Source organism: Coptis chinensis, chromosome 2 (genome assembly GCF_015680905.1).
Source record: "Coptis chinensis isolate HL-2020 chromosome 2, ASM1568090v1, whole genome shotgun sequence".
Taxonomy (NCBI): domain Eukaryota; kingdom Viridiplantae; phylum Streptophyta; class Magnoliopsida; order Ranunculales; family Ranunculaceae; genus Coptis; species Coptis chinensis.
The window spans coordinates 103564482-103578864 of record NC_141457.1 but is presented as its reverse complement, the minus strand read 5'-3'; positions in this window follow the sequence as shown (position 1 = coordinate 103578864).

Below are 14383 nucleotides of genomic sequence, written 5' to 3'. Positions count from 1 at the left end.
TTCTCTCTCCTATGTGACACTCTAATACGGTAGCTTTTTTTATCCATGTGATGACTCTAATATAAAAGATAATATTTTTAATAAATTTTCACAATTTTATGTGCATAATTTAAACTTTGGAGAGTTTGCGTGTATTTCTAATTCTTATATTTGGAGAGATTGAATGTATTCTTTAGATATATATTATAGCTATACCCTCTTGGCTCTATTTTTCAAGACTTCATAGAGTTTCAAATTTTTTATAAACTCTAACACTAATTACCAAAAAAAAGGAATTCCAAATCATTAGATATATATTATATTTATACCGTCACCAATCAATTTTGGGAGCACTCACATATTCAGACTCAGTTTTTTTCTAAATTCTATTACTAATTACTTAAAAAGTAGGATATAAATAAAGTTAAACAATTTCATCTAAAGTTTTAGAGAGTCTCCAACTTTTCCTAAATAATATAGCTAATTACGGAAAAAATGAGATACAGAGAACTAAATTGCCTAAAAACAAGTAGTTTCAACAAAAACAGTAGTTTTACAAACAGTTTTTCTAAAACTCTTACGCCTACAAAAAATAGTTCCACACTAATCTCGGATGAAGTTTAATAACAAAGTTTTTCTAGAAAATGACAATGAATCTATGAAAGAACAAAAAAAAAATGAATTGAGTTCTTGAACATTTACCACACATGTGACTGAAAAAAAAGAAAAAAGTCAACGAATTATAAAATAAGTAATAGTATACACCCAAAACAAATAAAATTGTATTATGCACTATATATATATGACTAAAAAATAAAGTTGGGTCAATTTAATGTGTCATCCACTGTGGGATTTAGACATTTAGTCGTAGTTAAGAATTTCAAAAGCCACAATTCCGGCCACAATAATTACAACATATTCCAATTACATTTATGAATTTTATAATTTCCAATTTTAGCGGAATAACGAGATTTAGTTAAAGCAGACGTTGACTTAAATAAATTATATAACTATAGATTTAGTTAAAGTGGAAGTTGGGCTTAAATAAATTATATATCAAACCAAAACAAATTACTATACATGTGAAAAATTAAATTATACAAAAAATAACATCACAAAATATATAATAGAAAATTAAAAAAATAAAAAAAAAAAAAAACCGAAAACCAATAATGACAAATATTTTAAAATATATATAATACTACATGAAACTACCGTCAAAGAACAATTAACTGAAAACAGAAAACTATATACAAATACATCGAACTAACCTTAAATAATATTTAACGGAAAATCGGAAATTGGATGCACATGCAAGTATTAAACTAATCTTAAAAAGTAATTAATGGACAGTCGAAATATTGATAGAACTGCATTAAACTACCCTCAAAGAATAATTAACGTTGGGTTATCGAAATAATAATAATAATAATTAACGTGAAATCAAAACTGGATGTAAATACATCGAACTCCGACATCAAAAAATAATTGTGGAGAAATCGAAACTGGATGGAAATGCATTGAATTAACCCTCGAGATTAAATTAACGGAAATCGGAAACTGGATGCAATTGTATTGAACTAACCTAAAAAAATTAACTACAAATTAGAAACATGATGCAAATGTAAGAGTATAACTAATCTTAAAAAATAATTAACTGGAAATCGGAAACCATATGCAACTATAGTACTACACTAAACTAATCTAAAAAAAAAAAAAAAAAATGCATATGCATTGAACTAACCTTAAGAAATAATTAACGGAAAATCGGAAATTGGATACAAATTCATTGAACTAACCTCAAACAATAATTAATATGAAATCAGAAACTAGATGCAAATGCAACCTTATCGAATAATAAATGAGAAATCATAAACTGGATGCAAATGTATTAAACTAATCTCAAAGAATAATTAACGAAAAATTAGATGTTGGATGCAAATGCATTGAACTGATCTCAAAGAATAATTAACATAAAATTGGAAATTGGAATGCATTGAACTAATTGCAAAAAATAATTAACAAGAAATCAGAAACTGGATGCAATTGCATTGAAGTAACTTCAAAAAATAAATAACATAAAATCTGAAATTGGATGCAAATGCATTGAACTAATCTCAAAATATAGTTGTGTTATATGTTGTGAGAATGTCTCGATAAGTATAGTTTTACATTTAAAACGGTGTTGTTTTTTTTTTTTCATATGATTGGAAACGTCTTACTATTCAAGTAGCTTCAAGTAGCTTATTAGACAATCTCACAAAACTTCAATAAAACTTCTATTATTAAACAACAAAATAAAGTTGAAGGATTTTATCAATGGTGAGCTTTTTTTTTAGTGGAGAGTACGTACGTGGGGTTTTCATGTTATAAGAAATTTGGATGAGTGATCAATATAAAATTTTTATATAATAGTTTTGCATATATTTTTCAGAATAATTAATATGAGAGGACCTGTTCGTAAATAATCTTTGAAGATCCCACATAGTGAGTCAGATATAATTTAAAGACTAATGGAAAATCGAGAACTGGATAATCTTTGATAATCCCATATAGTAAATCAAGCATAATTTATTTTTATGTCATGTTTGCAAGAACACTACAAGTGGATTAGTAGAAAGTTAGTATTACACACCACATTGGATAATTAAAATAAAGTTGAAAACTAGATTCAAATACATTGGTGAGCTCAAAGAGTAATTAATGAAAAATCGAAAACTTTATGCAAATGCAATAAACTAAACTCAAAAAGTAATTAATTAGAAATCAGAATCTAGATGCAAACCGCATTAAACTAACGTCAATAATTTAACTAACGGAAATTAAAATTGGATGCAAATCCTTGAAAAATATTTAACGGAAATCGAAAAGCGGTATGCAAATGCATCAAACAAACCTCAAATAATAATTAACGGGAATCAAAAACTAGATACAAATACATTAAACTAACCTAAAAAAAATAATTAACATGAAATCAAAACTGAATGCAGTAACCGCATTGAACTAACCTCATAGAATAATTAAGGGAAATCGAAACTAGATGCAAATGCGTTGAAATAACTTCAAATAATAGTTAACGGAAATCGAAACCGGGTGAAATTGCATCGAACTAACCTCAAAACATAAATAATTATAAATCATAAACTAGATGCGGATGTATTGAACTAACCTCAATAATAATTATTAATGACAAATCGAACCTGGATCTGATGCAATGAACTAATCTTAAAGACTAATTAACAAAACATCGAAGACTGGATGCAACTGCACTGAACTAACCTCATAAATTGAAAATTGACGGGAAAATTGACTGGATGCAACTGCAATGAATAATTAACGGGAAATTGAAAATTTGCTGCAAATGCATTGAACTAACCTAAAAGAACAATTAATGGGAAATCGAAAATTGGATATAACTGCATTGAACTAACCTCAATGAATAATTAACTAGAAAATCATAAACTGGATGCAATTGTATTAAACTAAAATCATAAATTAACTAACATGCTAGGAAATCATAAATTGGAAGCAATATCTTTGAAGAATATTTAACGAAAAATCGGAAACTGGATGTTATGCATTGAAATAACCTAAAAAAATAATTAACTGGAAATCGAAAACCGGATGTAACTGCATCGAACTACCCTCAAAGCATAAATAACTGGAAATTGAAAACTATATGTAAATGCATTAAACTAACCTCAAAAAATAATTAACGGAAAATCAGAAACTGGATGCAGATATATTGAACTAACCTCAAAGAGTAATTAACGGAAAATTAAAATCTGGATGCAAATGCAATGAACTAATCTCAATAAATAATTAACAAAACATTGAAAACTATATGCAAACCAAGACCGAATTAACCTTAATGAATAACTAACGGAACAGTAAAATTTAGTGCAACTGCACTTAACTAACCTCAAAAAATAATTAACGGGAAATCAGAAACTTGGTACAACTACATTGAATTAACCTCAAAGAATAATTAATGAGAAATCGGAAACTAGATGCAACTACATTGAACTAGTCTCAAAAAATAATTACCGTAAAATCGGAAACTTGATGCAAATGCATTAAACTAACCCCGAAACATAGTTTTACATTAAATCGGAAAGTATAGTTTTACATTTTAAGTAGTATTTATTGTAATTATTTTATTATGATTGGAAATGTTTTGCTATTCAAGTAGCTTCAATATCATTTTCGCCACATTGGGCATTCTCACAAAACTTCAATCAAACTTTTATTATTAAACCTAACAACAAAATTATGTTGATGGGTTTTATCAAGGTTTGGTGTTTTCTTTTTATAGAGAGTGGTGATATAAATTTGAATGAGTGATTAATATAATTTTCATATCTCATAGCTATGCATAGTCACTAATATTTTTTAGAATAATTTAATATAACGATACCCGTTCGTAGGACGGGTTCGAAAGCTAGTTACAATTCTTATATATGGATCAAATAAATAAAAATTGCTAAAAAATAGGTGATTTGTAGAAACTAATTCTCTATTACAAATCATACAATTTTAGTGTTTATGATAAAGCATCGACTTATTTCAAATATATCCTTAACACGGAACAATTATACAAAAAATAACATCACAAAATATATAATAGAAAATGAAAAAAAAAATAACGGCAAAGTAATAATGACAAATATTTTAAAATATATATAATACTGAATAAAACTAACGTCAAAAAACAATTAATGGGGAATCGAAAACTGGATGCAAACGTATTGAACTAACTTCAAATAATATTTAACGGGAAATTGGAAACTGGATGCAAATGCAAGCATTAAACTAATCTTAAAAAGTAATTAATAGAAAATCGGAATATTGATACAACTACATTAAACTAACCTCGAAGAATAATTAACGGAAAATCAAAACTTGGATGCAAATACATCAAACTAACATTAAAAAAATAATTGTCGGAAAATTGGAAACTTGATGCAAATGCATTGAGCTAACCCTCAAAGATTAAATTAACAGAAAATGAGGCGAATGCAATTTGCATTGAACTAACCTCAAAGAAAAATTAATTATAAATTGGAAACATAATGCAAATGCGTAGAACTAATCTTAAAAAATAATTAACGAGAAATCGGAAACCAAATGCAACTGCACTGAACTAATCTCAAAAAATAAACTGGATACAAAACTTCAAGAAATAATTAATAGGAAATCGAAAACTGGTTGCAAATTCATTGAACTAACCTCAAACAATAATTAACGGAAAATCGGAAACTATATGCAAATGCAACTTTATCAAATAATAAACGAGAAATAGGAAATTGGAAACTGGATGCAAATGCATTAAACTAATCTCACAGAATAATTAACGGAAAATCAAAAATTGAATGCAAATGCATTGAACTGACCTCGAAGAACAATTAACAGGAAATTGGAAATTGGATGCAAATGTATTGAACTAACAAAAAAGAATAATTAATTAGAAATCGAACCGGATGGAAACCGCATTGAACCGATTTCAAAAATAAATAACGGAATTGTAAATTGGATGCAACTGCATTGAACTAACCTCTCAAAATATAAATAAATAAAAAAAATCAGAAACCGATACAAATGCATTGAACTAACCTCAAAACATAGTTGAGTTATATGTTTGTGGAATGTCTCGATAAGTATAGTTTTGCATTTAAAATGGTGTTTATCTTATCTCTTTCCAGATTCAAGTAGCTTCAATATATATGAACTTCGTTTTATTAGGCAATCTTACAAAATTTCAATCAAACTTCTTTTTAAACAACAAAATGAAGTTGAAGAGTTTTATCAAAGGCGAGTTCTTTTTTTTAATGAGAGTGAGGTTTCAACGTTATAAGAAATTTAGTTGAGTGATCAATATAATATTAATATATAATAGTTACGCAAATTTACAAATATTTTTCAGAATAATTAATATAACGTGAGATAATCTTTGAAGATTCCACATAGAGAGTCATGCATAATTTAAATAATAATTAACGGAATCGGGAATTTGGATAATCTTCGATGATCCCACATAAGTAAATTAAACATAATTTACTTATTATGTCATGTTTGCAAGGACACTATAGATGGATAAAGTATAAATTGGTATTACACACCATATTGGATAATTAGAAGGAAATCGTAAACCTGGATTCAAATATATAACTCGGAGCTCAAGGACTAATTAACGGAAAATCGAAAACTTTATGGAAATTGCATTAAACTAACGACAGAGAATAACTAACGGGAAATTAGAAATTTGATGCAAATCTTTGACAAATATTTAACGGAAAATCGGAAACGGTATGCAAATACATCAAACAAACCTCAAATAATAATTAATGGGAAACCAGAAACTGGATGCAAATGCATTGAACTTAACTCAAAAAATAATAAACAAAAAATAAAAAACCGAATGCAACTGCATTGAACTAACCTCATAGAATAATTGGTGGGAAATCGGAAACTAAATGCAAATGCATTGAAATAACCTCAAAGAATAGTTAACAGAAAATCAGAAACCGGATATAATTGTATCGAACTAACCTTAAAGCATAAATAATCAGAAACTAGATGCAGATGTGTATTAAACTAACCTTAAAGAGTTATTAACGGGAAATTGGAAACTGAATCCAAATGCAATGAAGTAATCTCAAAGACTAATTAACAAAACATTGAAAAATGGATGAAATTGCACTGAACTAACCTAAATGAATAAGTAACAGGAAATTATAAATTTGATGTAATTGCATTGAACTAACCTCAAAAAATAATTAATGGGAAATTGGAAACTTGATGCAAATGCATTGAACTAACCTCAAAGAACAATTAACATAAAATAAAAAAATGGGATGCAATTTGCATTGAACTAACCTCAAAGAATAATTAACGAAAAAAAAAAACTGGATGCAACTGATTAAACTAAAATCAGAGATTAACTAACAGGAAATCGAAAATAGGATGCAAATGCATTGAAATAACTAAAAAATAGTTAACGAAAGTAATTAGGAACCCAAAACGAAAGTGAGTTTATAAAACAGAGACTCTTACATGTAGGCAAACCGTAGATAGAATTGTAAACTATCGAACTAACCTAGAAAAATAATTAATGGGAAATTAGAAACTGGATGCAGATGTATTAAACTAACATCAAAGAGTAATTAATGAGAGATTGGTACCTGGATGCAAATACAATGAACTAATCTCAAAGACTAATTAACGAAACATCGAAAACTGGATGCAACTATATTGAATTAACCTTAATGAATAACTAACGGAAATCATAAAGTTGATACAATTGTGACCGAACTAACCTCAAATAATAATTAATCAGAAATCATAAACTTGATGCAAAAGCTGCATTAAACTAACCTCAAAGAATAATTAATGAGAAATTAGAAACTTTGGAGCCTCAATTATTTAATATAAAGGCACATAACAATGAGATAATATGTAGAGATAACAAGTTGTTGCTTGGAATTGCATTGGAAATACTCTTAGGAAGTATCTAAAAAGAATCATTTCAAACAGGGCAACTTTTTATTATTAGTTCAAATTTAATGTTACTTTGCATATTCTAAGAATGTTCCTTTCTTGCAATGAGTTCTCAAAAAGTGATTCAATACCTTTTTCTTGATTAACCTATTTGTAAACCAACATGGAAACAGTTTCTACCACGGAATAAAGGAACGTTAATGACTTTAATACAAGATTGAGATAGAGAAAGCTACTCTATGTAGACATGTAGTGGCGGTTATCCCGGTAGTAGTTTATCCAAGAGTATTAGTACAACCTATTAAGTTTTTCACTTCAACCCATTGTTTTAAAAGGCATTTATGCGCGGGCGCACACCTTTCCGCATAATTTATCAACAAAGATAATGACTCTAGAAGCCAAAGCCGGTTAAACGTCTTTCGGACAATTTATCCAAACTCATGTTTTTTATCGGCGTTGTTGCATAGGAATCAAATATTAACTTTGTTGGAGGTTGCATCAAGTAAGGTGCCCATACTCACTTTGCTTAATTGTCCATCTTTGATACCTACCCCGAGCCTATTCCAACACCCCTATCCCCTCCCACACTTTTTACTATTACAATAATAAAATTTATGCCTTGGGATTGTTTTGGGATGAGTCCATCCCGACTAGGAAGATCTAGCGACCTTTGTATCTCTGATCACCTCTCTCTATATTAAAGCATAGTACATCTTATGTGGACAATCTCTTTTCTAGGTGTATGATTCTTGAGACATAGGTATGCCACGTAGACACTCTTAATTAATCATAAGAAGTTTCCTAATACAACATGAACTCTTAATCTTAAGAAGTTTTCTAATACAACACAACTCTAATTAGGGGGTGCCAATGGGACGATTACACTGAACTGAAACCGAATATTCGGGTCCTCGGTCTTAAAAATTAGACTTCGTTTAAAACGAAGTCATTAACAACCGAACCGATAAAGAATTGAATTAGTAAAAACCTGTGAGTACCAGAACGAAACTAAACCGATTAGTATGATTTGATATATAAAATTTAGTATTATATTACATTTAAGATAATCAAACTAATACATTATAATATAAAATATGTTTTTTTAAGTGTAAAAATTTATTAAATATATATAGCATAATAGTGAATATTATGCGTGTTATTAAATGTATATTTTATAACAATACGTTAAACAAGTGTATCATAGATGTTAATAATAATGTTAACGTGTATATTCTGAACCAACTAATACATTTTATATTTATTAACTCATGCGCGTATATTTAAATAGGATACACATGCTTGATATATTGTGGTACACACACTTATTATAAACCAATATATAGTGTTCATGTTAAAAATTAGTGATGAGATGTAATTATAAGACTCATGTACTTTCGCATGTTCGATTTAAAATATAATGCGAAAGTTATCATAATGTACAAAATATCGTGTATGTAACATTAAAATATATCAAGGTAACAAATATATGTGATTTTGCGATGTACACAATCGAGTTAATACAAGGAAAAAAAATATGTGTATGCACGCCAAAAAAAAATATCGATTATTTTAATTTCTATAACAAAACTTGAAATTAATTTTTAGGGTTAGATATTTGATTATTTTAATTTCTATATCAAAGCTTGAAATAATCACATGCATGAATGATAAATGTTTTAATGTGTATTGTCACATTCCAATTTCGATAAATCAGATAATATAAATTATATCCGACTTCTCGATATCCCAGATGTGACAACAACCTCAAAACCAATCTATTTCAGAAACCTAATGAATAATAACACATCTTAGGGAAAAACTAAGCAACAAAATACTCAAAACAATCAACTCATCGTTATGAAAACTTGTGATCAAAAAATTAAGTTACAAACTTCTTCACTTAAGAATTGGAAAAATAAATTAAAACATATGTTCCCAACAAATTCCCTTTACATCTCCGAGGAAAATGAAAGCGACATCTTATTAAAAAAATAAATGCTAACATCAATCACGAGCAACACACCACCTTCGAACATCATTAACCCTATCCGGTGATGACTATGTTCATATAAGAACACACCGATTAGCAAACATACAAATCGGGTTGACATTATTTATAATCTTTTGGTATGAGTAGCCTTTAGAAAAACCATTTAGATATACATAAAATTTCGTTCTTTAATGGCGGTGGTTCCTCCATGAGGCCTTTAGCTTAAGGTGGTCAGTTCCTTCATAAAGGCACCTTAGCTTCTAACTAAAAGTAAATCAAACGTATGGTATCATAAGTATTTTACCTTTATGCATTTCGATCTATCATACAAAAGTGGGTCCTCTCAAAAGAATAATTAGTTTAACCCACTTCTCGCAGAAACAATTTGTAATAATCATAGCATAAATTGAAACTTAACTTGAAAGTCTTAAATCAATAACCAATAAGGGAAAATATCATATCGATAATATTTATCAAGTGTCCCTAATAACTGCGTCGTCTCTAGGTTTTACCTAGTTTTCCTGATTACCATAATCGATACCCAATGCGAACATGTACATCCACACGTACCCCTCATATCTTGAACCACTCCATGCGAACTACCCTAACTGCGGGATATCGATGTGGGTAACCCTCATACGAAAACCATTATGTGAGTAATGCCACTATTCGCATAAAAATAATGCTGGCGTCTCATTCTAAAGTTTCCTGGATGAGACAATTAAAATACTATTCGATCGGCATAAGCGGTAATTCCGAGATTCACTAAAACGCCCGGAAGGGGCCAATCAAATGCACACCTACCTACTACCAAGGGGCAAATCACATGAGTTGTGGTAGCTAGGTTCTAGGATTTTCGATTACGTGATTTATTCAAATGTATACATCTATGCATCTTAAAATTTCCCTCTCTTCACGTGTCAATATTCACACAAGATCAACGTCAAATCTATAATAGATACCCCACAAACAAGTTTATACAAGTGTCACCAACATCCTATCGATGGATTGGTCATTAAAAATACTATCTATAACATTTTGGAAAAAGTCGGCGATAACGGTCAACAATCAACCCAACAATCAATGGTCCTAATCGTTGGTCATCCCAACCGGTCCTCACCAAACCCATATTTAAAAGAGTTCAAACCCCGGTCCTAATGCGGGGCTAAACCGGCACGGGTTCAATAACTTAAGGCTTAACCGCGGCGTAAACTAATCGCCCAACTTGAAATTATCTAAACTCAGCGGATGTAAGAATAGTAAAAATACTATCCGATCCACTTAACCTTCTAAGGACCAGATAATGAGCCCTTTAAACCGCCCAAAACCAAAACTGATATGGTCTCGCCCAACTAATAAATTCACAAGTCTAACAGGAGCACTAGATGGCTCTCCGCGGTCATCCCTTCACCAAAGAATAGCCGCTAGCTTCCGACCACCCAAAAAATCCTTCACACACCACCTACAAAATAACTCGTGAAATTTGTGTGGGTGAAAAAACCCACAACTTCACCCACCAAGCAACCCCGAATTTTCAGTTTTGAAATCCCTATCAAATCCACAGATCCGACCGCCATTAAAGTTCTTGAAGCTTTCCCTTACAAACTCCCCACTACCACCATTCATTAAACCAACAACCCATAACACAACCAAAAGCGGGTTCACAAAACGAAATCACATATAAAAATCCAACCCCTCAAAGATGTCGCGATAATGAAAAGTTAGGGGAGGAGGAGGGGGATTCGCCTCCCTTTACAACCACCTAAGGATTTGACCATCCTAACAAATAACCAATCTAATAAGTTTAAACCTTAAGGGGAAGAACCATTGTTGAACATAAATGAGCGGACATGAAAAATGAACTAAGCGTATAGTCCTACCGGTAAAGTCATCTATGTGTATAGGCGAAAAAAAATGAAACTAAACTACTCACCTTACGTGTTATCGGAAAAAGAAATATCGAAATCTGACGGCGTGATAACCAATCCAGCTAGCTTCTCGCAAAATCTACCGTTCTTCGCCGTTTTTGCTTGAGTGTCTGTTTGTGTTTGAGAAAACTCCTTTCTTCAGTACCCTACATTAAGCTCTCCTTCCTATTTTACTAAATATTCTTATATCATAACTATGGAATATTATTAATATTAAAAGTATTATATATATTATGTTCCTTAGGTTAATATCTTGTTTCCTTTTTTATTTAAAATTTTTCGAAAAATTAAAGATAATCAAATCCCATACTAGCACATTGACGAGAAAAATAAAATCAAATATAGAAATATTAAAATATAGTTACATAAAATAAAGTAGAAATAAAATAGGGTCTTTACATGTATGATTGATATATGTTCATAGATTGATGTAAATATGGTTGTTGATATATCACTAATTATACATAAAATATTATCATGTAGGAAAAAAAAAAAAATAAAAAAATAAAAATAAGTTTTAGTGTTTAAATGATTGAAATTGTTTAATAATCATAATAAATAATAAAGACCCTAATTAGAACCGAAACCGATAAAACCGTGGGTTTTGATGGTTTTGGGTTAATTCTATAATTCTCATACTAAAAACCGTTGAGAACTAAAACCGATAGAACTGCATTTTATATTTATTAATTTATGCACATGTATATTTAAATAGGATACAATGCTTGATATATTGTGGTACCGCTACTTATTATAAACCAATATGTAGTGTTCATGTTAAAAATTAGTGATGGGATATAATTGTAAGACACAGCCCTTTCGTATGTTAGATTTAAAATATAATCTGCGAGGATTAATGGCGGCGTGTACAAATATATGTGTATGCCGCAGTAAAATATATCAAGGTAACAAATATATGTGATTGCCGCGATGTACCGATCGAAACAAATATAAATAATACGTCAAAAAAAATCAAGTATATAGAGGTTGAACGTATTTCGATTATTTTAATTTATATATCGAAAACTTGAAGTATATATTATGAGATAATGTTTTCGCGATGACGCCAGTTGATATATGTTCATGAATTGATATATCCATAGTTGATGATACATCACTAAGTATACAAAATATCATGTAAGAAAATAAAATAAAATAAAACAGTTCGAATGATGATAAATGATTTTAAAATCACTTCAAATAATAAGACCCGAATTAGAATGCGAAACCAATTAAAATCATGGGTTTGATGGTTTTGAAGTTCAGGTTCTAATTCATTATGAAACCGTTAAAACGAACGATAGAACATGGAAATAATTAAAATACAAAATCGAAACCGTAAAATCCATGACCCAAAACCGACCGTTCAGCACTCTAACTCTAATAGAGATCAATCCAACTTCATCGACAAAGAATACCTATCTGAACTTCAATAGAAACGCATTATTAAATCCAGCTTTCAAAACTTATATTATAATATCAATTATTAATTAACCTGCAAAAAATTTGGAAAGATGTCAAATTTTAAAAGTATGATTGGAAGGGTATCTTCCTTTTTGTTACCAAAACGGTAGCAAATAAGGAAAATTGAGGTAAAAACACTTATTTGTATTGGGAATGCTCTTAAAACTATTTTCCCTCATGGTTTATATATATATATATATATATATATATATATATATATATATATATATATATATAGATAGATACCTTCTTGATGAGTGCATTCTCAATCACAACAACTTATTTACTCTACATAGGCACCACATAAGATTATTTTTTCCTTATAGTTTACTTTCTTGGTGAGAAGCTACTAAGAGTTGCTTAATGCAAATGTGATTTTAAAATTTAGACTTGATGTTTTATTTACGCTGAATGTAAAAATAAAAAATATCGAAAAAACCGTCGGGGCGGATGAAATATCATCGAAACAAAAAAAAAAAAAAAAGAATCGAAAAAAACGAGATAGAATAAAAAGTTTAGTTTGAAGATCACAAATTAACAACTATCTCAATAGTAAGTGCCCTTCTTGGTGAGGAAGCTACTAGGAGTTGCCCAATGCAAGCGTGACTTTAAAATTGAGACCGAAAATGTTTTATTCATGCAGATGCAAAAATAAAATAGTATCGAAAAAAAAACGCGGAAGGAATGAAACATTCGAATAAATAAATAAATAAGCGAAAAAATCGCGGGGGAATGAAACATCACATGCGAAGAAAAAAATAAAAAACAAAAAAAAACAAAAACATTCGAGATGGAATAAAAAGTTCTGTCCGAAAATCACAAGTCGGCAACTATCTCAGTAACAAATGCCACCCTCATTCCCTTACATTGGGCCATTGTTTTTGGCTCATAAAGGTGACAAGTTATTATTTCTTCTCAAAATTACTTGCATTGGGAATGCTCTAAGAGTGACAAGGTATTATTTCCCCTCAAAGTAACTTGCACTGGGAATGCTTAGACTTAAATTTTGGACTTGCGTCAATTTTGGTTCTTCTTTTTCTCTGTTTCAGAGTTCATACAAAGTCCGTAAAACATAGAGAACTTGTTTGGAAGTTTCAGATGGGCTGGGCCAGGACAGGATGACCCCAAATTGGGAAGTCTTCAAGTTTTCTGAGTCGGGCCAAGCCAAGGCCCAATACTCAAGTACAGTTTTCTTCCAATGCCAAATAATGCTGTTGATTCTTCAAATTTCATTATTGACTTGGAAACAATTAATTTTTCTTAGGAAGAAAATATATTATATGACATTTCAACCAAACAAAGAAATTAAGATAAATAAACTGTTATGTACAAACTAAATCAACTTTATTACAGGAAAGGATTTGGTAAAAGCTCTAAAGACACTTCCAACGATCTTATATAGACATGATACTGATTCATTGGTGTTAACATTAAGGTCAGGGGATTCATTGATGGTAAAAATGCGCCTTATTTTATTTTTTAAGCTAAATAATAATAAAAAAATCATGTAAAAGTGCCTAGAGCT